Here is a 26,275-nt window from a genome sequence, read left to right on the forward strand (position 1 = left end):
TTTTGTTGATTAACGAATATTACGACGCTAAAATCTACAGAGTAACCATTATTATTTTTTGTTGATTAACGAATATTACGACGCTAAAATCTACAGAGTAACCATTATTATTTTATGTTGAATGGATGATTCAAAGATGAATTTCTTATAAGAAATGGTTATATATCTTTGAAAAACGCGCATTAAGCTAAATTTCAAAGAAAATATTTTTTTTTTGAGTAAATTAAATTTTAATAAGTAACTTAAAAAAGTAACTTAGATAAACATAAAAATTTAGAGATAAAATAATAAAAAATAGTATACTTCAGTTTCCACATGAAATATAGATCTGGAATAAAATGAAGTTGAAAATAAAGAAACAAAGAATTTAAAACTATTGTTTACCATAAAATATTTGGCTTTCTGAGTTCGATTACTATTTGAAATTTAAAGTGCGTTTTGAACGATTATTTACAAGATCGCTCTTTCACTTCACAAGATTCAAATTTTCCGAAAAAAAAATTTCTTTAAATCATTTGTTTATATTAAACAGCGAAATCAAAATTAAACAAAATCAGTTAGAATAAAATCTTAATAACAAACAAAAGTCTTTTCAATTTCTATATCGCTATTCCTGAAAGCTAAAACATTCCATAATATATAAAACTAAAATGAACATTTCAGATAAAAGATGGTCACTTTCAGAAAAACCTTTTTTTACGTCGATTTTAATTTTTCTGACACGTTTCTCCGCCTCCCCTCATTTTTTTACACCTCTTACCTCCAAAGTTGGAGTAGCGTCGGCGTCTAAAAGGTGCTGGAAGAGTGAAATAACAATAATAATCGTCTATTGTTTTGGAATTAATCCTTACAACAATGAAATTAGCGGTCTAGCTAATGGTTTTTGATATTCCATTATGAGAGTAGTAAAAAAAAAATAAAAAAAGGGGGTTGAGGCGGCGAGGGATTTTTCCTTAATTATGCGTTATTTAATTAGAGGGAGAAATTAGGGTAATACAATTAACTGCTGAATGCAGTAAAGTTTTTGTTGAAGTTGGGGAAAAAAAAGATTTTTTTTCCCTCTGAAAATGAAGAGGGAAAAAAAAAACTTTTAGTGGATACATCAGAAGTACCGTGTATGATTAGAAAAACATCTTGCAAAACGATTAAAAATGATTCTCATCTAGACTTTTCCATTTTTACGTCGTTTTCTTTGTGATTGTTATTTTTTGAATTAATTTATGGAGTCGCATGAAGGTACGCGTTTATGGAAGAAATGACAGAGATTTCTGGGAACCGGTAACATCTAATAAACGTTAATAGACGCCCGCGCGTCGCTTTAATGAGAGTTTCAATCATTAATTGAAAAATACGAAGGAGAAACCCGTTAAGAATGATAAAATGCAGAAAAGACTGTCGGTGAATCAAAAATGAATCAAACTCTAGAAACAGAGAATGTATAGATTTTTTTGTGAAAGGTTCCTGTTTCTGTGGAAAAACAACACACAATTTTGCGAAACTAAAATTACCATGAAATCAGATTCTTTCAACCAGTGTTCTGTTTTTTGTGAAAAAGTGAAAAAGGAAGTGATGTTTTTTTGTTTCTCATTTTATAATTAATCCTAAAAATTTGCTTGCACAAAAATAACATTTTTATAATTAATCCTAATAATTTGACTGTACTAAAATCAAATTTTGAGTTTTAGATATGAATAAATGAATTTAAAGAAAAAATATTTTTTTTATTTAAATAAGTATTAGGTTCATTTAAAACTATTTGTAAATCATTACCTTCGCCTATTAGACGCAAAATGCTAATTAATGACATCATTTGCTCTGTTTTTTTTTTTAAGATTTTGCAAAGAAAACGTTTATGAAAAAGAAATAATTTGTGTCTTGTCAGATTTAGGAGCCTGGTAAGTAACTGATAGCAAGAACTATTAGAAAAACGTTAATGTTTCTACTCAAAAAATTTATCAAAACAATCAATTAATAAAAAATTATTTAAAATTAATAAGTTTAATATTAAGAAAACATTGAAGTTGATAAAAAAAAATAGAAATAGGTGATCGTGAATTTATACACGATATCTTGAAATTAAAGTAGTATATAAACTTATGGAAGGATATTATTTATACTAAACAAAAGGTTTACACAAAAAAAAGATAGGTAAAAAAAAATTATCAGAAATTAATTTTTAAAGTAAAGTTGCGCTTACGACGTAAATGATAAACGGTTTAGAATTCTAAGAAATATCAAACACAACAAAAGAGCTATATTATACTTTGGAAACAAAAGTATATAAAATAAAGGAAAATATATTATACATCCCAGGTGTACTTTCTCAAATTTCTCAGAGGATCCAATCACCTCATAAAAACAAAGTCAATAAATAGAATATATATTTGATCGAAAAGCGGACTTAAACACTTGAAAACACATATATGAATCGCATTCTAAAGCAATAAAAAAAATCACTCTCTGTTTTCTTTAAAAGAGAAAAGATAATACAATATCTAAAACGTCTCGTCCTTTAAGCAATAACTTTTCCTGCATTATTTTATACTTTTTTTTTCTTTTTGCGGGGCACTCTTCAATTCATCTATATACAGGAAATTGAATTGTGGTTCGAAAAAACACAAAAGAATGATCGGCTTCATAGGTAAGAAGTTTTTCCTTTTTATGACGTCATTTCCTTTTTTTGAGATCTCCGCAAAAAAAGTAGGTTTATAATATAAATTATTAAGACTGCTATCGAAATTGTCTAGAACAAAGTTCACATTTTTTTCAAAAGAAATAAATCTTCTATCTATTGATGAAATAAAAACTGTAATTGTTATGATTTTCTATATTAAATAATTGATATTTCTTCATATTAAGCTTTCTGAAAGTGGCAACAAAAGATATATGAGGTGAAATTCGATAAAATTCGTCAAACAGAAATAATAAACAGAAATCCGATAAACATCTATAACCTTTTTTTATTTATTTAAAACTTCGTGACAACAATTTAAAATTTTCGGTTGGCAAAATGTCCCTATTTTTTTTTAATAATTTTAATTTAAAATGAATTTTTGATAAATTTTTAAACGGAAAACGGCATCGTCCTTTTTAAAAAGATTCTTTAAATAACTTGTTAATCAAAAGCTTCATAAACTTAACCCCCAGTCGAGCTCGAACATTTGGTTTACAATGGGAAATATACTTTTAAAGAAACATTTTTAAGAACAAATTTGCTTAATTTTTAAAACAAAAATTGCATAAAAATTTAAAAAATCGTTCTTACTTAAAACTTTTTTAAATTTAATTAGATTTTAAAACGGAAAATATAAATTTTTTTTAAGTTCAAAAGAATTTCTGTTATATTCTTTCAGTTAATGCAATTTTTATTTTCAATTTTCCAGCTCTAGAACCAATATTATGCTAATTTTTAAGATAAACATCTAATAATTTCAAACGGATTTCAAACAAAAATTTAAAGTATATATATTTTTTTTAATTTTAAAACTACAAAACGACAGTTATTTACTGTTCCGTGTTTGGTTTTAAACCTGAAAATATTTTTGATAGTTAGTTTTGAAAAGCATTTTGCTTTTTATCAGTATTTTACTTTCATCCAAATAATTCACTTTGTCTAAAATAGTTTTTGACGTAAAGTCTCTCTTATTTTTAAATTTACAATTATTCTTAACAAAAAGAAATCTAAAATCTTTCGATTGTCCATTACATGGTGATCTAAATGAAAAGAATTATTATACGCTTAATCGAATACAAAACAAAAGGAAAAAATCACACTCATTTCTTTCAATAAAGATAAGTCATCAGCACCGATCATAAAGAATAAAATACATAATAAAACTAATTAAAAACGAAAGGGAAATATTCGAATTCGAAATGCATTCGATTGTCATTTTGTCCTGATATGGAAAAATCCTGAGAAATCGGCAATTAATCGCAGCGATAGGACCATATGAAAATGAGAACCTTTAATAAATTCGAAAACGCAACTAAAGTTTCGAAAGCATCATCATTTGCCATCAAATAATTTGCCTAAAATTTGCATCCATAATCGCCAGATTCCTACATTAGGAGTCCGGGGTCTTTCCTTACACCCCCAACCCCCCTTTAGAAGAATGTCATTAGAAGAATGGAACTTACAGATCGCAGGAATTTAACCCACAGGAGTGTCAATTTCGTTTGGCAAAATCATTAAACTCCACGACCCCTCATCTGTAAGGTCCACAGTTCGTATCCCCTAAAGACATTTCAAACCGAAGTTGCTATCAAAACTGTCTACAATTTCCAGAAACGGAAGGTAGACCGATGTTTTACTTAATTGATAAATGATACTTCAAATTATCGCACGCGGGAGCAAACATATTTTTGAGGAAACACATTAAGCTATATGAACGATAACAATATCATTCAATTATATATATATATAATTTTTTTTAATCCAAAATTACGAAATACCAATTTTTAATTAAGGCAATCAGAGAGAAATGTTAAAAAAATTTCTTGAACATTGGCGTATATTTGTTCGTAAACATTCCGCGCGTTTATGAATTTCTTTAGTGTGAATCTACAATTTAATTAACAGGTTATTCTAGACTTTTTTGAAGGGTGCTTTTTTACGATGAAACATTCGTAAGGAGTTCGTTTTTACGAAAAAAGTATTTTGTGAAATCCCATTTTTACGACAAAATATTTTGTTAAAGGCCATTCTTACGATAAAATATTGAGCCATGTAAATTAACAGTTAACAATTTCAACTCATTTTTGAAAGGTTATCACATACCAATTTTATATTACGGAGGTCAGGGAGAAATGTTTGAAATGCAAGCGCACTTTTTAATTTTGATTTATAATAATTTAATTAGTGTACAAAAATATTCACGCACCCTCTATTAAACATTTTAAAATAATGTCTCATAGTTCTTGATATAATAATTTAGAAGAAACATTTTTTAAAAATAAAAATAGTTACACTATTGGTCTTCCGCATTGTTTACTAAAACCTGTGATTATTTTAAACTTTCTTTGAAAGTTCTTATGTGCGTGAATACATAACCAGTTTCAAAAATGGGACTTATTTTTATTTATAAAAAATGCCAACTACATGATTTAACAAGTTTGCAGAAACGTTTTATAAAAATAATTCGTGAAATAATGGCTTGAGCTGACCACAAATCAGTAAGGACCGCAGGTGATTTTTCACACATCCAAAAGGATATTTTTAGATCAAAATAGGATTTAAGTCTGGGGTTTACACTGTTAGAATATTCAATCTGAAATTCAAGCAAAATAACTGGCAGCAGTCTGTTCATCCAATTAACCGAAAATTTTACGGTAAAGAGCATTTTTTACCTTTACAGTTTTGATACCGTATATAAGTAGCATGGTTATAAAACCATAAATACAAAATTATACGATTTTTAACCAGTTACAACTAACATGGTTTCAAAAGTAAAAAAAAAGTTACTGGACATAGGAGGTAGGCTTTTCGTTCGGTAAAATGCATTGTAGAGTGCCGAACACAAATTGGGGAGAGAAGGACACTGGAAATTCTTCAGGTGTTGGGAAGAATGGAGGAAATACTGTGGTTTCAACGTTGGGATACGAACCCCAGTTCTGTTGGACATGAGATTGAAAGATTAGCTATCTCGGCTATAATATGTACGCGGTTGCAGGTGGCTTCAATAGGTGGGCCTAGTTGGTGAGATAAAATTCTGGTTATTTAACCGTATTAGATGAAAGCAGTTAATAAACGGACAGACATAGAAATTCCAAAGTCCCTGGTCCTGAAGACCGTAGTTTCTTAAAGTCAGGCAATACTCAATTAATTAAATCGAGTTTATTTGTCACTTCAATTTGTCATTTTCAGTCCTTCGTCAGTATCAGTCAATAAGCGAGGAGAATTTCACATTAATTTAACACATTATAACGACGATATCAATAACGGAGAGGTTTTATATATTTTGTTATCAAGAAGATCTCTGAAAATCTAACAATGGATGCTTGCGGTGAGTCAACACAATCTTAATTTCAAATTTCAGCTGCAGAGGGATAAAAGAAAACAAGCAAGCAGAGCGATAGGGATTTTATAACAGAACTCAAAACCATCGATATCAAACTTACAGACCAATCTAAAAGATAGGAAGTCGGTCCACAAAACCCCAGTTTACGTTCCCCAATTCCGAGCACTTAGCATAAACGACTTTGGATAGGGCCCTGTCAAAAACTGTCACCATAGCCATTTACATGAAAATCGTCTCTGGCACATAAAACTGAAACTGTAAGGCGAGCGACCCCTGTGCCACTTCATACATCCTCTTGAGGGGGGAGGAGGATGGATGCTGGTCAACGTATGAGGAAGGGGATCGTCTGTATTGCCTTCCCCCCAAACACTCCCTCGGCGGTATGAATAACATCTCCAATCCACAAACCAACGAACCGCATAATATGATTATGCAAGTGGTGGAGCGGGGTTGGGTTCTCGTCGACGGCACTAAAACTAATAAGGAAGAATTTTATTCAATTGTCGTGTAGGAGGGGGTTATTCAAAGTGCAACCAGATGAAATGTTACCCCTATCCTGTCCGTTTTTCGCTCGACGTTTTGAAATGGCTTCTCCTGAAAATCTAAATATATTTCGTTACAGTGCGCGGAGACCAGAGAACGAATAAGTCACATCCGACAGGGGTTTGGGGAGTCACTTTTAAGAAGACTTAGTCATCTTTTGTTAAGATTTAAAGGCCCGTGTTTTCTGAAAATTCAGTTCTTTCTTTTTTTTTTCCCAAAGGATTTGTTCTGTATTGAAGCGTAGTTTTATCTTATTTTGATTTATAAAAATCTTACCAAGAACTGATTTTAACCCTATTTTCAAACTCTCGTCCCACAGACCGTGCAAAATACCTAAATGCATTTAACTTTGTATTACTTTAAACCGTTTGGATATTGATAAGATCTTGGCGTCAATCTCATCTTGATTTTTCTCATCACATTAATAATCGACAATAGTTTCCGAAGCTTATCGCAAAGTCAGTTATATAAAACCAAAAATAAAAATTCGTTATTAATCTTTATTAATTTCTTATTTTAATTTCCTTAAGAATTCTTTATTTTACTTTTATTGATTTTATCTTAAAATATTGCAGTAATATCTGGATCCAAACTATAACAACAAAAAGTATTATATCAAAAGAATTTTTAAAAAATGTTCTACGTTTTCTTTACTGTTTCTACATATTTGTGAATATTTTTTGTCTTTTGCAAAATATTTTGATGTTCCATCATTAGTTCAGCTTTCAGAAAACTGAACTAATTGATGAAGCTGAATTCAGAATTTATCAGAATTCAGTTTTTCATAAAAAGTCCCAATATACGAAATAAAAAAAAAAATTATTAGTAAGCTCATTTTGTTAATAAAATTTTGTAAAAGAAATGTTCTTAATACACATTTTACATAATTTTAAAGGCCGGCCTTGATATTTTCAATGTGTCTTACAGTTTTTAAAAATTATGTTTAAACAATTTACGGTCCTTTTCCACATTGTACACCATAGTAATTGCAGTTTTTAACTATGCATGGACCGCGCTAAGCATTCGCCACCTCACCAAATACGGGAAAATCGTAAATTCAGTGAATAAAATTGTGTTTTGGCGAATGATTTTCTCTACTGGGAAGAAAAATATATATTTAAACCGATCTTCAAAATAACGTCAAAATGAATTTTTCTTAAACAACAGTATTTTTTATTCGATTACAGTAATTTTCGGTAGATGCGCAGCATAACCAGTTGGGTCCAAATGATATACGCCTGAAACAACCAACCGTAAAATAGTTCTTTATGGGCAAAAATCCAATGCTATAATCCAATGTCAAGGTAACAAAATACAGAAATTATTTAAAACTATATGGAGTTCATACGTAAATTCTCCTTCGCGTGAAGATTTAAATTTTTTACAAATTTATTGCTATTTAAAATTCCAGAATTTTCGTCCATACGAAGAGTCTCATTCTCTACGAATTCATTGCAATTTAAGGTACAAAATTTTGTTCTTACGAAAAAGGCATTTTCAACGAATTTTGCAATTTATAGTACAAAAATTATCCTCCCTGCGAAAAGTCTAATTTTCTACGAATTCACTGCAATTTAAGGTACAAATCTTTCTTTCTAAGAAAAAAGTATTTTCTGCGAATTTATCGCAATTTAAAGTACAAAAATTATCATCCAATCGAAGAGTCACATTTTCTGCGAATTCATTGCATTTAAAAAAAAAATCCTCCATGCGAAAAATCGCATTTTCTACGAATTCCTTGTACAATTCTCCCAATGCGAAGAATCTTTTGTTCTACAATACAATTGACGATATAAGAATTTTCCTCGTATTACAAGTGAGATTTTTTTCGAATATCTAGCAGTTTGAAGTTAATTCTTAACAAAAAGTAATATCTACTACGAACTGATTACAATTTAAGATACAAAAATTCTCCTCGTCCGGAGAGAAGGTTTTTCAATAAATTCATAATAATTTAGGGTACAAGAAATCTCTTCATATCATAACATCCATACGTAATTCTCTGTTTCAAAATGCTTACAATGTAAAATGAAAGGGAAAAAAAAAAAAACTACAGATAAATTTTTCAAAAATAATAATTTGTGCTGTTTTTCTTGCAACTGCAAAGATAGAAAATAACAAAAGTGAATAGGAACTACTTTTCATTGATATTTTTTAATAAAATTAGGAATTAACTTATCTCTCTTAGAGTTAATATTATAATACAATTATCTTTGTAATTGCACGCATTTAGATAGATAGATATATTTTTAGGGCAAGTTTGAGAAACCGGAAGTCGACTATATTTTCCAAAAGAAGCATACGTAAGCGTACGCTTTAACGTCAACTTTCAATCATATGAAATGCCACACAACTAACCTTAAGGTGGCACCATTTATCCTATGGGAGACCAATGTTTACCGATTCCTTTATTATGCAGATATGGGGTTAATTACGTGAAGCGAGAGGGGGGAATGTTCTAAAAGGGGGGAGGGTTGTTTAGGGAATCGAAACAAACGACTGAGCCAGAGAAATGGCGCATGCATATGAGGAGGAAGAAAGTGAAAAGAATAAAAGAAGCTAATCGTGTTATTTCCACTAAGTTTCACATTGATTTGGGTGATTCTGGAGTTTTCGGACCTTTGCTTTATGAAGCGTATGGAACGATTATGCGTGCCCGTCTGTACCGTCATTACCTTACTTCAACCTCCCCCCTACTAGAAGTCGTACATGGAACATGCTCCTCAAAATGGTACTTTTTCTGAAACATGTTTCAAGAGATATGTTCTAAAAAATTTCAGTTAAAAACGGGGGTAAAAAAAAATTCGTACCGCCCTGGACTTTAAAAAATTGTAGTTGGTGTCTCATAACTAATTTCAAAAATTTCGCATATAAAATTTTAGTACAGTAGTGCCCGTATATTCCAGAATTTCTAAAGATTTTTTCGAACAAAAATATAGTAATTCATTTCCATAAATTGAGTTTTCAGGAAGGTATTTTTGTATTATACGTTTGTCTATTTCAAATTTTTGAAAAATATATCTTTGGGAAATTTATAGCTCAAAAATATTTCCGTAATATTAGTAATTGTTGGTTTACACAAAAATCGAAGGAAATAATCCAAAACAAATTGGATAAAAGTAAAATATTAAACTACCTATTAAAAACTGCCAACCGTATTGAAAAAAATTCCGTGCAGCGAAACTTTTTTAATCTCGACCTCTTACCCTGATATAAAGTTTTGAATTAAATATATATACAAAATAATATACAAAAATAATTACATTTTATCATTAAAATTTATTAAAAACACGCATAAAGGTTGATTAATTATAGGAAGTAAAATAACACTCATTAGAATATTCAGTAATGAATATATGAATCAACAAGCGTGGTGTAATAATTTTTTAATAATAAAAATAATAAGATGACCATCTTTATAATTCAATTATGCAGTCACAGAAATAAACTGATTTTTGACGATTTTAATGATCGTAAAGCAGTTATGCGTTATTTTTGACAGTTGTTCGGTCACAAAATGACATGACGAAACATGAACTCTTAAATATTTGATGAAACTGCTTTTTTTTTTTTTTAACCCGTATTTTATTTCAGTGCAACCTGGGGAGCTCCCCAATATTTTTTTAATCTAATTTTAAAACCATTTACACTACATGACGGGTTGCTACAGGAGTTGGAGAGCCCACTTGCCAAGCAGGTACCCTGGGTTCTAATCCAGGTGATGTCTAAAAATTCCCACATAGTTCTATTTGCAACGCATTTCTTAATGAATTGTATTAAGAGATGAGTGCTAACAAACAAAATGCTTTTGGCGAAATTCATAGTCCCAAACAAGAAGATTTCTTCGGTTTGACGAAATGTTCACTCGAAGCACTTCCCAGAGAAAATGGTTTCGTCAAATAATGACAAATTAGAGTTGAGTAGGCCTTTTTTATTTACCTGCTATTACAATAAAAATCATATATACGACTCATTCCTGGAAATAGAAAATTTTTCTATCTCCATTTAATAACATTTTAAAATTAAGTAAAAATTTATGATTTACCAAAATAAAAGTTAAAAAAGAGCATTCTAAAATCTTTGGGAAATTTATCGTATTTTAAAATTAATATTCGTGAACGCGATGTTATGCTTGGCTTCAGTGTATTAAATTATACCTTTGTTACAATATAAACAACAAAAAAATCACAAACAAGGAAAGAAACTGTATTAAAATTCGCAGCAATTTCACCGGGGAAAAGCCCATTAAGTAAAACCGCTTAACCCTTGTATGACAAGACACATAATTTCATTGGAAATTATGATTTAAGAAAAGAAACGAGAACAAAAAAAAAAAAAAGAATAAATTCCCGTTTTCGAAAATGACTGCTGTTCGCACAAGACCTAAACATAGGTTTCACTCCTATTTTCGGGACAAGAACGCTCCCCTAAAATTAACCGAGGCGCCCCCCACCTAGCCTCTCATTTAAAGCGAGACAAGAGACAAAACCCTCTAAAAATGACAACTTTTATCTTCTAACCCCCCATTTAGACACGAGAAAATTCTGGGAGGGGGCCAGTCCCCCCTCAAACTAGAAAGATATTTATAAAAATAAAGGGGGTAAAGGAAAAGGCAGCAACGATTCATTTTTTTTCAAAAATGATTATCGAACGACAGGGGAGAGGGGAAGATGACGAAAGAGAGAGACACTTGCCGTAATTACGGTATCCGAGAGAGATGAACGGATGCGGGGGAGTACGGAAGGGATGCCAGAGAAGAGGGGGGGGATTGTATCGTTCATCATCGCTTTCCCTCTGATGACGGAAAAGCATTGTCTGTCTGGGTGTCCACTGCTTTACCCACTGCATCAGATTACGGTGGTCGACCTTTATTAATTGCCTTTTCTCTGGGCTCCCACCTTTGGAAGGGGAGGGGGTGATTAGAGGGGTCTGGAGGAAGGGACATAAGCTGAGGTGACGGATGAGAAGGAACTATTGGCAATATCTTTAATCATTGAATTTCTACCAATGAGTATGAGATAAAAAAAAAAATAACACTCATCACCTCTTCCCATTTATTGAACAGATAAATTGGATAAACGGTTAAAATGTCTAGAAGACGATAACCATTTAGTTAAGGGTTGCAGAAATTGGAGGGATTTAAAACTGATATAAATGATGATATAATGCAACCTAATTTTATCCGCTCTCATTGAACAACAAAAATTACAGAATGCGAGCAGCAACACTGATTTAAAATACTAAAAGAAGAATAGCGCATGCTAAATTTCATCTGCTATGTTATAAGTAAGAATACACAAAAATAATAATCCATTTTAGAATGTATGTGTACTATCAATTAAAAGATACGGTGACACTTTTCGGATGCAATAACGTGCATTATAAATTTAATAACAGTATAGATAAAATAAAAACCAATATAGAATAATATTCGAGAATATTATTTTATAGTTGCATTTAGAGCTCACTCCCATTATCTCACAAATTCAATTAAAACCATTTAAAGATTCAATAACACTCATTTATAGATTCACTAACTTCATTTCATAACTGCTAAATTATAACATTATTTTATCGATTAAATGACACTCATTAGAGATTCACTAACACTGTTTTACAGATTCAATGATATTCATTTAGAGATTCACTAATGATATTTTTCAGATTCAATAACATCTATATAAAGATTCACCAACATCCATCTGAAACTAAATAACATTATTTTACAGCTGTAATAACACCCATTTAGAGATTCACTTATGCTACTTTAAAGGCTCGATAGTATTCATTAAGACATTTTATAACGTTATTTCACAAATGAAATGACACTGATTAAAGATTTCATAACAATATTTTCAGATTTCGTAACATCTAGTTATAAAGATTCAGTTTCTCCTATTTAGAGATTCGTGAAAACTGTTTCATTTTTTTTAGATATTAAATAACACCAGTTTTCATCGCAAATGCATACACACATTAATATAATAACAATACTAACTTCAAAGAAAAATACGATAAATTAAAAGCACATATATTGTGTCCATCAAAAGTATCTCTTCTTGAAAATGGACACTGCAAGATAACATTTATAGTATCTGAAGCACTTTCAATAGTTTGAGATAAAAAAGATTGTGGATCTAGATGCCGAGACACTTTTTAACTTCCTGTCGCAAAAGCTCAAAAGGATTGAGATCTGGAGATTTTGGTGGTCATCGTAATAACAGATTCACTGATATCCACTTAGAGATTCACTAATGCTATTTTTCAGATTCAATAACATCTATATAAAGATTCACCAACACCCATCTGAGACTAAATAACTTGAAAATGGACACTACAAGATAACATTTATATTATCTGAAGCACTTTTAATAGTTTGAGATAAAAAAGACTGTGGATCTAGATACAGAGACACTTTTTAACTTCCAATCTCAAAAGCTCAAAAGAATTGAGATCTGGAGATCTTGGTGGTCATTTTAACAAAATGAAGTAACAAACTATTCCTTTATGATGACAGTAGTATGGCAAAACCTTTTTAACGTGTTGAAAGTACCCATCAACATAGGAAAAATTATCAGCATTGCAGGAAATACATGGCGAAAGGTTAGTAACAATTATTAATCATGATATATTATTCAGGCTCTAAAAACATGTCGGAAAAATATTTTCCTTCATTACACTCCACTCCACTAGTCTTCTAACAGCAATAATATGACGTAATAAGTCACGTGTATCTAATGATGTAATGATCATACGAATCCATTTTTCTAAAAAGTTTCGGTATTCTTTAAACCAAAACAAAGTTATTTGCGATTGAAAAAAGAACGCAACTAATTAATTTGATTTGAATTTAAACCATGCTAAAAAAGCTTCATATCATCTTTTACTCTCACTCTTTACTTACGCTAATGAAGCAGTTTCAAACGCTATCTTTCGTTTATTGTAAAAACAAGTAAATAGTTCGCAAAAATTTATTTTTAATTATTTAATATTTTTTATTTAAAAAATGATTTTTTTTTTGACACACTGAATTTTGTAAAATACTTTGTGCAGCAATATTTTTTTCATATTATTTTATACCATAAAAAAGACCGCCACAGATACATATTATTCCTCCTCCCTTTCGGCTATACTACATTTTTTAATTTTATTTTTGCTATTATTTTCAGGCAACAAATTAAAAGAAACTATTAAACAATCGATACAATTAACGAAATTTGATGAGAAAAAAAAGTAATAAGAAATTTGCTTTTTTAGGTACACAAAGACACACAGAACAATAAGAAAAATAAACTGATTTCTCCGTCGATTGCATAATAATTAGAGAGACCATCAAACATGATAAACTCATTGTAACGAACATAAACCTCAATAAAACGAAAATTGAGAATGCATGAAGAGCAGATAACATTGTAAGAATCATAAACAGTAAACGAAACAACAATAACATAACGATGCCATCAAGTTAAACACAATGAAGTGTTTATTGCCGAAAATGTCAAGATTATTCAACCCCCAAAAAATAATTACAAATTACCATCGAAGTAGAAAAGTCCTTTTCGGCGTCAATTCATCCAAAACTTACCGTTCCAATGAAATCACTAAAGATAACACAAAACCTTTTCGAAGCAGTACCACCGGAACAGAACAATTTAAAACATAAAGAGAACAAGACAATTTCGAATACACCCCACACCTTTCCCTCGTTCTAAAAGGTGATGCCGTCAACGACGACACTATCGAATTTTCCTTTTCGAATAGAACGGGGAAGAGCACGATACACACCATAGAAATAAATATAAAAAGGCGCTATCTGCTGAAGGGGGTGTTGAGAATTAACCGAAAGAGAAGGGGGGGGGTTAAGGTAGTTAACCGTCACAGATGCGAAAGTAATCAATTTCATTCGTCTTTCTGGAAGACCTACCTTCAACTATTCTTTTATAAAGAAAAAAAAGAACGAAAGGATGTTAAGCGGGGGTGGAGAGAACAGAGAATATAGAAAGAAAGAGGAGTCATCGAATTTCGATTCCCCACTTGCTTTTAATTGCTTTTCTTTTCAGCCATTAGGTTCGAAGTCGCTGGATTAATCAAAGGATCGCTCGCCGTGTGGCGCTCACAATCGCAGTTCGCGGGAGGGTGGGCTGCCAGTCTCGGCGACTTTTAAAAGGACACATTTTTCCTTTTTTTTTCCCCCTCTCCCAAACTACTTTTGTAGATCTACTAACGTGATTGTCAGCACTGCTTAGGTAAGAAAAGGCAGGGGGAAACGGGGGGGAGGGAATAAAATTGTTTCCCTCTATGCGATTTTGCCATTAATCCGGAGTCTAGATTTTAAGAATAAAAAGAGAGGATAAAAGGTAATTACCACAGTGAAGGGTTTAAAAAAAAAAAGAATCGATCATTTTTATACAATTATACAATTGAAATAAGTAATTGAGTTAGACAAACTTGATTAAGCAAAACACTAAGGAGACAAGCGAACTTATCGGGATTTAAAAATTTGTTCTGGAATTTAGAAGATTCACTTGACGATAAAACCATTTACAATGTCGCAGGAAATCAAAATAATGTAAAGTAGAAAATCATAAACGCAGAATGGCAGTTTAAAACTATTATTAAACGAAAGCAATAGTTTTAATGTGAAAGGTCTGTAAGTACGAATATTAAAGTCATTATCCGTTAAGATTAATGTAGGACAAACTTTACATTCCTAATAAGACATGTATTTAACTATCACCAAACTTTTACGTAACTGACAGTTTAATTAAACGATTGCTATATGATTTCTATGTTAAGATTGTTTTCACGCAAATTTTGCATTCATTTTAGAAGTTTTAAGTAGATGGGTGGTGTAATTAAATTAAAATGAATTAAAATACACTGAAATAAACTAAATGCTTCAAAATTCTGTTCTCGTTCTTGTAAAAAAGTTACAAGTAATTTAAACAAATCCTTTAAAAAGAAAGTACATGTTTCTTAAAGTATATATAAATTTTGCGTCTATACTTTTAGCATTAATTAGCACTACAATTTCGAAACTGCTAGCATGCGAAATATATGCTTAGGACTGGTATGGAAGATAAAACAAATTTGAACATGTTTCTCGCACGGAAATAAATGAAATGTTAATTTCATATACAATAAATATGAAGGTGTCAATAAATACAATTAATATAAACGTATTAAGTCTTTAACAATTGCGCTACTATTTTGAAAGTGATACTATTCCAAATGTATAATTTCATATATCCGTATTACCGTTGTTACTTCAAAAAAGATTATATTTATTTATTTATTCATCTTTTTATATTTACTAATGATTAAGCAAAGTTACAAATATTTCAAGAAATTGAATTGAAAAAAGTCACAAAATATAATAGAATTTAAACTAAACTGGAATTAGAAAGAAAAATTTCATGAGAAAAAGAAAGCAGTATAATAATTTTAAATTAAAAAAAATAATAAAACTGAAGTATATGTCCTAATAAACTATTTGACGAAATTATTTGTTTTTCAACAATGTGTTTAATAGTACGTGTTTAACCTCTCAGCTGTAAATATTCTGTCTTTCCATAACTGCAAATATTGAAAATTTTGAAATTAATGATTTAATTTTAATAATCATGACAAATAATTTGAACTAAATAAAAATTCACAATTTGGATTTTCCGCTGGTTCACAATCAAATTCTGTCCATTTCACGAAACTGGTTGCCCCTGAAAAAGTTGTTTTTCCGCATTTATAGTGACTAATAGGAAAAGCAAATACAACTTGCTGTGGGGAGAACAGCCTGCAACTGTCATTTTGTTTTTTTAACAATGGTTTAAAATAAAATATATAAAAACTGAAATTATTTCAGACATTTCTGGATAATTTGAATGCTCATTGAAAAACTATTGACACTAAGAATTCCTCATGCTAGTGAAATATTGAAACATTTTATGTATTCACAGTTCATAATCAAGCTGAAATAGTTGGTATTCCTTTAATTATTCCGGCATTATACACACTCCGGTGTCTCACATTTAATATAGGGAGGAAGTTTAAAACATGATTTTAAACTTAAATAACATTTTTTCACCTATGCAAAAATTAAATTAAATCAGGGGTAATTGTGACATAAAGTGAACTATCCTAAATTTTAGTGAGCAAAAAATCGATATCAATCTATATACCAAACATGTTTCATATTTAACATAATTTTTTGAATAAGCACTTATAATTACTAATGAAGAATATCACACCTTTAGAGTAACTTATTAGAGAAAAAACGTACTTCTTACAAGAATCGCGATATTGGATTTTAAAATCGCGTGAATATGAATCGCGATATTGATATTGGATTTCAAAATCCCGTGAATATGAATTGCGATATTGGATTTTAAAATCACGTGAATATGAATCACGATATTGGAATTTAAAATCACGTGAATATGAATCGCGATTTCGGATTTTGAAATCGCGTGAATATGAATCACGATATTGGAATTTAAAATCGCGTGAATATGAATAGCGATATTAGATTCCAAAAACGCAAAAATACAAATTGACATATTGAATTCTTAAATGGAGTAAATACAAATCACGAAGCATAATGAATACATATTGCAATTAAAAAAAAATTACAACTATTTATTTACGTAATAAGTACATAAACAGTTGTTATTTTTATTCCTTCATTTTACTTGTTTTTGAAACACTTTTAAGTTTTTTAATCATTGTATATAAAAGAAGTTAAAAACTTAATTTCAAATAGTTTAGAATAGTTCAATTCACACTGTAAGTCTTTTGTTTAGTTTATTTTTTAACGTAGTTTAAATTTTGTTAAAACATAATGAAATGAACATGTATGGTTAAAACAGAAGATTTAAAATATCAAATTACTTCACTGAAAATAGCCAATTGCAATATAATTTGTCATTTGTATTCTTATAATTTTTAATAGAAACTAAATTTTACGTCATTTTTTTGGTTTTCATTGCCATTAATGTATTTCATAGGCAATGTAACTAACATTACGTTATTTGTGCCGACCGGACTGGGTAGGAGTCTGGGAACTGGCCTTGCATCAGAAAGGTTCTGGGTTCGAATCCCGAACAAGGCACGGATAATCTTTTATTCTCTTTACTATCTGTTCTTACTGTGGGAGCAACGTTCGCTCACCTAATATGGTGCCCTTGAAAGAGTAGTCAACAAATCTGCCATAATACGCCTAAATTGACTGAATGTTAACCCATGTGGGCATTGGGGGAGGGAATAGAAAAAAAGGTTATTTGGAAAAATAAAAAGAAGATAAAAATAACTGCATAAAATAATTCCCACCTTACCTTTTAGAGAGACACTACCGAAAAATAAATTTGGGCAATAAATATACGTTCCCTGGATAAAGAACTCGGAAAGTAACATCAGGAAAAAGTAAACCCTACCATTCGATGCGTAAGAAGGTTCGATCGGCAGTGTTCAATACTAAATGATTTTTAATGGGTTCTCAGGGTTCTAACCTCAGGGTTCAAGAATGAACCTCCTTTTTCCACTAGTAATCATCGGGGTGAGGGCCATTTAAACATTTCGAACAAAAAAACAAAAAAGAATTCTTCCCTCCGTTCTAGAATCTTTGAAATTTTTCGATACACATAAAAAGAAAGAGCGGAGAAATTAAAACTTGCGGTCGATTACATATGAGAAAGGTACTCCTGGCGTATGGTATTAAATAAGCTGAGAAATGAAATTCGAATTAAGAAATCGGAAACTGAATAACTTCATTTTTTGCATTAAGTATTCCAATTTTTCACTAAAAAGGTCTCTTTTTTTATTTCACCTTCGTCATTTGCATTAATATTATTTAATTTTGAATAACAAATATAGTAAAAGTATTAGAATTCAATGAATAGTAAATATTTTCTTTATATTTTTTCAATGAATGAGTGCAAAACTATTGTTTCAATTCTATTTATTTCGCAACATATGAATATAAAACATATGAATACAACATATGAACATAAGATATGAATATAAAACATTTCAAATAAAACACCGAAAATGAGTGTTATAAACTAGACATCAGTAAATGTAGTCTCTTGTCGGATATAAAGTATTATCATAAAAACTAAGGTATATCGCTTGTTTTATAATTTTATTTTATAGCCGTCGTTGAACAGCCGATCTAATTTTGGGTTTACGACTACTTATGTTCAACTCCGTAGCCTTGTAATTTGAACGCTATCCAGAAGACAAGGAAACTACTGGATTAAGTATTGAGAGAAATTTCCCTTCGTGGAGGACTTTCTGATGGAACTAACCCGCATTTGCGGTACATGGAGAAGAAAACCTTGAAAACCACTCATGGTTAGTTTCAGGGCAAGGAGACTCTAGCCCATGATTCGCCTACCACTGAGGATATTTTACGTCAGCACTGTGCAAGCTGGATGCGTAATTCATCTCGACCAGTCGTCGCTGAGGTTTGAACCCGGTTCACCTCATTGGAAAGTGAAAGCTCTATCCCCTGAACCATCAAGTTTCTTGCTTTATCATTAGCAAAAGTAGACAAATCCAGGGATCAAACCCTGGAAACTCCCTTTAGATCTGCAACCGGACACCCTAACCAATTGCGCCATGCCCTCTCGCTCAGCAAAGAAAACTTTATTAACAATATGTTATTTAAGTGGGCAGAAATAAGCAGCCAAAGAGTTTTACACGCCAATTTCCATAATATTAACTTTTGCAGACACAACAATAAAATAATTGAAGGATTTTCATTTTTAAAAAAAACCAACATATAAGTGGGGGTTTTTTTCCGGCAATATTTTTGACAAACTGTTTTAATTCATTTTTCCTGTACTTTCAATAAAACGTAAATGAAAGAAAAAATAGAGCAAAATCGGTTTATTTGTAAGAATAATTTGCTTTTAACTTCCCATTTCTGCCCAACTCATTGATCAGTTTATCAATTCTATATTGAGAATGCTAGGAATGAAATCTCATCAGTTTGACAGATTCTCGGGTGTGTTTAATGATTGAAACCACATTCTCATATGCATATATGCATCACAAATTCATCTAGTATATATATATATATATATATATATATATATATATATATATATATATATATATATATATATATATATATATATATATATATATATATATATATATATATTATGCTAGGATTATTTATATGATAAATAAATTATCAAATGATTTTTTTGATAGATAAGTACTAATAATAATCATTTGAAAGATATAGAGAATTATAATGAATAATCATGCAAAAGAGTTTAAATGCCAGTAAAAATTAATTACTTCAGTGAGTTTAGCATTCTGTATCTATTGTGTATGAAAAAATAATGCAGAATATATTCATAAGCATTTCATTCTTTGAGTATTCATTCATTCGTAAGTACCATTCGTAGTAATCATTCAAATAAACATTTCATCCGTAAACAATTCACCGAGTATGCTAATAAAACTAAACTTTAAACTGGAATTGGCACAAAATCTTTTTTTTTTTTTAAAAATCATAAAATTCGCTGAAGATACATTCTAACATATTTATAAATTACCGTAAATAAACGTAAATCAAATGCAATAGAAAACTTCAATACGTTGTCAACGGTTAGCTAAAAAGGATTCGACACAGATAATTCTCGATACACAACAATGGGAATTCGTATTTCCATTTCCGCAACAAACTAGATATCTGATTATGCCTGAACAATAATTTCGAATTCAAAAGGGCATTTTTGGAAGACAGCCGAAGTTTTATTTCGATGAAAAAGGTACTAGAATTTTCTATGAAAGGGAAGAAGGGTAAGGAGAAAAAAAAAGAGAGAGAATGGCAGCATGTACTACAGAACTTGCAGTTAGTTTTCAACTAACAATAATCCCTAACATGCTGACAAAACGAGAAGGATTTTCCCCCACTAGTCATCACTTCCCCATTATTCTGTGGCTTTTTCCCTTTCAAACGTCCATTGAAATCCTAATTGATGACAAAGGTATCAAGTCAACCAAAGAAAGAGGCAAGAAAATGTTCGTCCCATTTGCTTCAAGAACTCAATTACAAGAAGAAAGAGTTGGCAGTGGCTGAAATTTTCATTGAGTATGCATAAATCGAGGCCAATGACAACAAAAGAAAAGTACTTCATGCCACTGCTGGTGGTAAAACGGGAACTTGCCCCGTTATAAGTACCTTCAGAAACAACAACTAGATGGTCTGAAAAATAAGAAATGTTCCAAGATCACCCTCTGACAATGGGCATAAAAGAAAATTTCCTCTTCCCACCCAAAAGATGGGTCCGACTTTTGTTGCGTTTTGTTGGACGCCGAGTCACCCAACAAAAGGACGAAACAATCGCTTGCAACTGGGCGCCCCCCCCCCCCATTGAAATACTAGAATTATTGATAACCTCGCCTCCAGACGCGTAGACCAGCTTCTTAAAGAATAAATGATGTCTCTAGGACCCATCTAAGAATATTCTTTTTCTCTTTTCCGAATCTGAGAATGTGTGTGCTCGCTCCTCTTATTCGAACACTCGAATCTCGTTATGGCCTATTAATAACATACAACAATAACTTTGCAACTCCTTTTCTTGAGTTAGTTTTTTTATTTCCTCGGGTTCGGCGAATAGTGACGCCTAAGCAGTGATTACACACACCCTGAGTTCTTTTTATTTATTTATTTAAAAAAAAAAAAAAAGAATAAATGTTTTAAAGCTTCGGAATTTCGCGATAAGGAAGGACAATAGATGTTATAATTTTTTCCCCCAGCATTTTCCTCGTCATTCATTTTTTAACATAAAGCAACCCATTTTTTTGAAGTAAATTATTGTGAACTATCTATAAGCAAGAAAGGTATTCACACTATAATGTTCTCACATTAATTTAGTAAGTTATTCAAATCACTATTAGAAAAATACATTATGTTATACGCCATTAGACGGGAAGTCTTTTCAGGAGAAATTTGTGTCCATTAACGTATCCTTCACCAATCATTAAAGTGATTTTGCAAAGCGTTACGGTTTTCTTTAACGCTGCTTGAGGTTCACAGCGCACGTGCGAACATTTTCCAACAAATCGCAGTATCGGAAAATAAAGAGTAAAAACTAAGGTTAATATAAAAATGTGGCGTAACTACCACTACAATTATTAAAAATCAATTCACTAGTATATAAGGCATGCTAATTCGATTCAATCTAGAGGCACCTTTGGATAGATGAAGGTTGACATTGTGGAAAGACTCTTTCCCCACATAAAAAAAAAGAAAATCTCTCTATTTCATCTAAAGAAAATAGAAAAAATTCATCTAAGAAAAGCCCAACGTCGTCCAATATGTTTTCTGAGTATCAGAAGGACAGTGATAGTGTTCATTAACGTATCCTTTACAAGTCATAAGAGAGATTTTACAAAGCGTTTTATGATTTCCTTTGAAGCTCTCACAGCGCATGTGCGAAAATTTCCAAAGAAATCGCAATATCGATAATAAGGAGTAAAACCTAAGGTTAATATACGACAAGCATCATGGAAAATCTCACTTTTCATCAAAAAAATAGGACAATCCCAATGCACTCCAATATATTTGATGCTGAACATCAGAAGGACAGAAGTAGTTAAATTTTAACGTTTCTTAAAAGTAAATTTAAAACCACTTTTTCTCTATTTTTTGAACTTTGTTAACAAGATAGAAATAAAATGTTCTTTTTTTTCTTCTTTTTTAATCGAAAATCCGGGTCTCAGATCCCAAATTTATTCCTTAGCAACAACAGCTATGTTCCTAACTGAAATAAAAATTTTAAAAAAACGTTTCTGTAATGAATAGAAATATGCTATTCGATTCAAATTCGCCGTCGCAATAGTTTTAAGAGTTCTTTAGATAAAAAAAAAAAATAATAAAATAAATAATAAAAAATAAAAAAAGAATTCTATTCGATCTAAATTTATTCTCGATTCTTTTAGGAGAAGATATCGAACGCTTAAAACTAAAATTTAAAGTAATTAAATTGTCAGAAAACAGTAGAAATTCATTTCGCTTTTTTTTTTTTTCCTTCACTATTTTATTTTTTCTTCTAGGTTTTTGTTACAGCAACTATGTGGAATTAATGCCAAAAGTAGTATTTTTATTCAATGAAGAAAAAAAAAAGGTTTAAGTTAAATTATATAAATCATATGATGAATTTAAATTCCTTCAACAGGTTGTCGGTAAAATCGTATTTGAAACCTGCACTAATGTAACTAACTGGTAAAAAATAAATTGTTTCTTAAACATTTTGGATCGTAAAATTATAGTTTTTCGTATAGTAAAATCGATACAATGTTACGGAGTAAGTTCGGTCACATAACATGGTAATAAATCGCTATATCTCTTTACCCATAAACTAGACCAAAAGCGTTACTATCGGATCTGATCTGATCATAGTCAATGAAGAATAATAGTCGGTACTCAAAAACGTTAGTATCTATTTAGAATGAAGGAACACTTTTAGTTCATTTTCTAAATCGGTTTTAACTAGAAAGATATACTATAACACATAGACATAATATAAATAACTCACCCTATAAAAACTTACAACTAGAACTTCCATTTAAATTGTTTTCTTACCTGAAAAACAAAACGAAGAAAGCATATTAATACACAATACTAAATTTAAAAATATATTTATCATTAGAACATGTGTCAAATTTTAATAATTTATAGAGTTAAACATAATTTAAACAATATTAATGATTACTTGAGGACATAATTTTCAATAATATTATGCAATCACTCATCTTAGTTGTTGTTGTTGTTGTTCATTTACGTCGCACTAGAGCTCCACAATGGGCTATTGGCGACGGTCTGGGAAACATCCCTGAGGATGATCCGAAGACATGCCATCGCAATTTTGATCCTCTGCAGAGGGGATGGCACCCCCGCTTCGGTAGCCCGACGCATCCTGGAATGTTTCTTTCAACAAAATCGAATCTTACATAAGTTGATTTAGGAGTTTTAAAAAACGATTACGTGAATAGGAACAATGACAATGATCGTATTAAGTAAATTGATAATCACGTGAATACGAATCGTGATGTGTAGTTCGTTAAACGCGTGAATACGAATCACGATGTGTGTGATTTGTAAATCCCGTTAAATATCAATCGCCATGAAAGATACGCCAACCTAGGTGATTCCAAATACGATTCTTAAATTGCGAACTATGGTTTCTAAATCGTGAGTAGAGCTATATAAGTAGTAAAACTACTGTAGTCGCTACTTTTTTTCGTAGTTTGTAGCGTGTGTTACATTTTTAAAAAAGTAGTGTACAAACTGGTTCATGTAAACATGAATAAATAATTCTTAATTATTCCCTTATATTTTATGTAAACCAATTTCTTATTCAAATCCACTTTGAACATAAGTGTAAATTAAGTTCTCTAGCAAAGTTCATCTCTTTAAAATAGTGAAGTTGTAACTAAATTCCAAAGTAGTTTGTGGTCACTACATTTATAAAAAAAAAGTAGTTGTAATTAGGTACATTTATAACAAAGTAGTTGCAGCTGAAGTAAACTACAAAAATAATGTTCCAACCACTGTCGTGGAATAACCGTTACAATTGATTTTCGCGAATTTCAAGAATAAAATTTATAAAATTCCGTGAATTAGCGGAAAATTCACATGTATGTAATTACAAACAATTTAGCTATTACTTCCACGGAATTCTACTTTCAACAAAATCAATGCTTGCATAAGTCGAACTTTTAATCAACATCCCCTTAACTCACTCAATAAAATGATGGATGTGAGCTGCCGGTGACCCTCCCCCCCCCTTTCCCCTTTCAAGGGGGCCCGGCGAGGGTCATTAACTTTGCTGAAGGAATAGCCGTCCGCTTATGCTAATTTTCAATCCGGCCGAAAAGAGGGAAAATTCTGGCCGGCAAGGTAGCCAACAATATCCTAGATTCTGGTATCCGGCACTCGGTCACGCTTCACTGTCATTTATAACGCACGCCCGATTAGGCGTAACCGCCGACACAAAGGGAAAAGCGCACCAATTATCTACGTGCATTTTCCCTACGCTTTTCCCTTTTCTCACAGTCGGTGTTGATGAGATGGGTATCATCATTAATGGACGATTCTGGCAACTTTTGTCACCTTTTGGCGCGTTAATGATGTCAACTAATGACTAAGTATGGATATACCTCTCGCAGGGCGACTCTCTGATGGGGGGGGGGTGAATTTAATTATATTTGTTCACTAATCTGAATTTTCGAACAACAAACAGATGCCCAACTCATTCATCGGTTTATAAAAATTAATTAAGGGTTGAATCAATCTGACCGATCTTGACATTTCTGAGTTTCGAAAATTGTATTATTTTAATCAAGCCAAAATGATCCCAGATATTTTTTAAAGCATGAACATCATGGCAGCTGCAAATAATTAAAAACGGGGTTCAGGCACCAAAAAATAAATAGATTAATAATAATAATAATAAATGAAATTAAAAAAAAAAGAAACGGAGAAATAAAATAAAATACAGAGCACGGTAAATCAAAAATCAGTTATACAACAATCACTCTAAAAAATTGGAAATCAAAAGTGGAATACTGATTGTAAAGTATGAATTATTCGGCCAATGATGAGTGTCATATTCGATGAAAAATATACTATTTGAATCATAGTTTAAAAAAAATAAACAACTCAAAAAAGAAATCAACAGTCACTATATACCTTTCTCAATCTAAGATACAATAAATAAAAAATTTAAACATATTCTACTGCTTATTTTTTCATAAATCTTAAATTTTTACGATGTCAACTAAAACAGGAGAGGAAGAAAAACATTTTTTTTTTCAAGAAAACAATAATTGCTGTAGACATTTTTACAATTTAAAATGGAACATTGACATTTGTAAAACAAATGCCGACTTATGAATTTAAAAAAAAAAAAAAACATTTTTTTTCTTCAAAAAAGTCAGCAACAATCACTGTTTATAATTTTTTGCAATCTGAAATTATTGAACCTTCCTTACATCTGAATCATCAAAAAACAAATGCCGATTGAATTTCAAGAGACTTATCAAGAAAATAAACAAACAATCGGTGTGAATCAGTGCAATTTGAAGTGCAATAATATAATTTTAAAAACACGTTGATCATAATGATAAAATATCATTTATTTTATTGTTATCCTGAATTTTTGAGAAACGTATGGATATTGTTGCACAGAACACAAAAATTAAATATTGAAAGGAAAAAAAAAAGAGAAATGATTACTGTTAGGAAATAAATCGAAAAAATTTAAGTTTTCTAAAACGATTTTGTACATTACTAATGTTATAGAACCGTTCGATTTTTCAACATCAATAGCATAGGCTTGGTTGTTAGAATTTCAAACAATGTTTTTATAAGTTATTTTAATAAATTATAGCCTATATGTATAATATTAGGTAGGTTAGAAAGTCATTGCGGATTTTCAGAGTAAAATAAAACTCCTTTTTTTTCTATACAAAAAAATAAATATTTAATCAGTCAAATATTTTTCATTTTGCTCGATGACCATTTGCAATCATGAGCCGCGATGGCTCAGGGGATAGAGCGTTCGCCTTCCAATGAGGTGAACAGAGTTCGAATCCCAGCGAAGGATGGTCGATACAAATCCGCATCCGGCTTGTACCGACCACAGTGCTGACGTGAAATATCCTGTGGTAGACGGATCATGAGTTAGAGTCCCTTTGCC

The 26,275-nt window shown here is 31.0% G+C and overlaps 1 protein-coding gene across 6 annotated transcripts in view; it reads right to left on the bottom strand.

The window, feature by feature from the left end:
• LOC107446990 (zinc finger E-box-binding homeobox protein zag-1) overlaps positions 1-26,275 on the bottom strand; it is a 525,599-nt gene that overhangs the window by 125,536 nt on the left and 373,788 nt on the right. For 2 of the 6 annotated variants that reach the window (XM_087165409.1, XM_043039304.3), the window contains exon 2: positions 23,111-23,157. The exons of the other annotated variants lie outside the window; for them this stretch is intronic. The gene's annotated coding sequence lies outside the window, so the exon portion shown is untranslated. The remainder of the gene's footprint in view (positions 1-23,110; positions 23,158-26,275) is intronic. 6 annotated transcript variants of the gene reach the window in all.

The sequence above is a fragment of the Parasteatoda tepidariorum genome, chromosome 6 (assembly GCF_982258835.1).
Source record: "Parasteatoda tepidariorum strain Cologne lab strain chromosome 6, Ptep-v5.0, whole genome shotgun sequence".
NCBI lineage: Eukaryota > Metazoa > Arthropoda > Arachnida > Araneae > Theridiidae > Parasteatoda > Parasteatoda tepidariorum.